Raw genomic sequence first — 2419 nt, 5'->3', positions numbered from 1 at the left:
AGTTGTAGCGCGCTGTCCGGAATGGCATCATTCAGCCAGGTTTCCGTGAAACACAGAGCAGCAGAGTGTGAAAAATCCTTATTTGTCCGGGAGAGCAGAAGAAGTTTGTCCGTTTTGTTGGGTAGAGAGCGGAGGTTCGCCATATGGATGCTCGGCATGGCGTTCTGAATCCGCGCTTCCTGAGCTTCACTAGCGCGCCGCCTCGCTTCCCCCGTCTGCGCGTCCTGAAGCGCTTGATCAGCGCAGCAGCTCCGCCAAGTACAACGTTCAGCAAAACGTCCAAATAAACGAAATCCGGTAGAAGATTGTGTGGTGTGTTCTGCCGAATGTTCAGCAGCTCATCCCTGGTAAAACTGATCGTGTTTGAGAAACAAAAAACAGGAAAAACGAACAAAAACAGTACAAACACTGGAGAGCCAAACACTGCGGCTGCCGTCTGCGGCGCCATCGTATCATCCATCATAGCAACGGCAGATGCAACGAGAGTGCAAGCTACCGAGCACTTTGGAAAAAAGGAGAAAGCTGCGCGGTTAGCATTTTCCACGCGGTTTTAGGTGCGACATGTGAACGGCCCCTTAAAATGCTTGAACAGCGCCGCTGCTCCATCAACAACAATGTTCAGCAACACATCAGAGTAATCAAAAACCGGTAGAAGATTGTGTGGTGTGTACTGCTGAATGTTAAGCAGTTCATCCCTAGTAAAACTTATTGTGTTTGAAAAACAACAGACAGGAAAATCTTACCAAAAAAACCCATTAAAACAACTGGAGAGCTCCTCACCGAGGCAGCCATACTTGGCACCATCTTGACTTTATCAGCTAAACCTGTAATAAGGACTGTAAAAAGATGGACTAATGTAGCAGAGCGGGATTTACAAGCCTGCTTCGACTGCACTGATTGGAGTGTTTTTAAGCTGCAGCCACCAATCTAGACGAGCTCACGGATTCTGAAACATCATACATCATGTCTCTGTGAAGATATGTGCATTCCTACCAGGACTCATTTAACTTACAACGACAAAACATGGTTCACTGCAAAACTCAGACAGCTCTGTCAGGCCAAAGAAGATGCCTACAGATAGGGCTGTGCAAAAAATTTAATGCGATTTTCATGCGCATCTCGTCAGTAAAGTCGCTTCTGGTGATTAGTAGTAAATCTCCAGCACGTGCTTTCAGATGGAGCATGTCTACTGCGAATATCTCTTGGCTAAAAGCGGTGACATGCAGTTTTTGAAGTAGAAAGGGCACACACTGCAAAGGCGGGATATCCCTTGACACAGACTTGTTAGAGCCAATCAGAATCAAATGAAAAGGTTCCCTGTATTTGCATATAACGAGTATGAAACATGCTCCGAGTTGCTTCAGAAAACAAAAAAATAGAGCAACAACAAAAGCATGTTGCTGAAAATGGGTTTATTATTGAAAAAAATTATATCGCGATACATATTGATATTTAATTATTGTCCAGCCCTACCCCTATGGGTCAAACTGTATCCTGTGCGCCATAAGCCAAGACTATCGCGTCCATGACCCAATGGGATGGACCCTTTTCACATTTCCAGGTTTCACAGCAGCGGAAGACGTCATAGTTGGGTTAACTTGAAGAGCAGTGAATGGGAGAGTACCACACAAATATTTTTTTGCATTCCCATTTGCTCAAATAGCAAAAGAAAAACTCCACAATAGTGTTTTCGTGACTTTCAATAAAAGGAAAAAAATTGAGAGAGACTGATAACAGCAGTCAGAAGAGAGAACGATGTCAAATTTACCGTCCCTCCCATAGATGCTGCATTAGAGACACCCTCGCATTAGCGTTTTTTTGTAATTTGATGCAAAGGTGATATAATACAAAGAATAGTGTTATAAATGTACATACATTTCAAAAAAATACAAATATGAAAAGCTTTCAAGGATTTACGATGCTGATGACCGTTAAACGCGTCATCACAGTCTTGTGAAAAGGGTCCATAGCCTCTGTTTCGATACCTCTGTTTTCGATAGTGCGACCGCTGTAACACACAAAGAGCTGTTCTGAGAGTCTGAGATTCCTGGTGCGCTTGACATAGATGCGAAGAACGTGTACAGGGCAAAGCTGCTGCGGAGGGGGGTTTCCCCATCCACAGGCTCGCTCTGGGTGAAAGATGAGAGGGTTATCACTTGATTTCTGAACTATGTTGAAAGCACTTTAGGCTTTTTAGCCTTTCTGTGGCTTAAGAACGACTTTACAGTCATTAACATCAAAGCACAGGCAGGATTCTTTGACTGAGAAAGCATGTATATCCCCAATTCATTTGATAGAACCGAGTGCAAGCAGGAGCACTGTCTTGAGAGAGAAGCTGATTGTAGTGGCTCAAAAGGGGGGCATGTCATGGCGTTCAGGACCAGAGTCAAGTCCCAAGCAGGGATCATGGTCGGCGGGG

The sequence above is a fragment of the Sinocyclocheilus grahami genome, unplaced genomic scaffold (assembly GCF_001515645.1).
Source record: "Sinocyclocheilus grahami isolate Dianchi unplaced genomic scaffold, SAMN03320097.WGS_v1.1 scaffold251.1, whole genome shotgun sequence".
Lineage (NCBI taxonomy): Eukaryota > Metazoa > Chordata > Actinopteri > Cypriniformes > Cyprinidae > Sinocyclocheilus > Sinocyclocheilus grahami.
Note: the sequence above shows the minus strand (reverse complement) of the source record.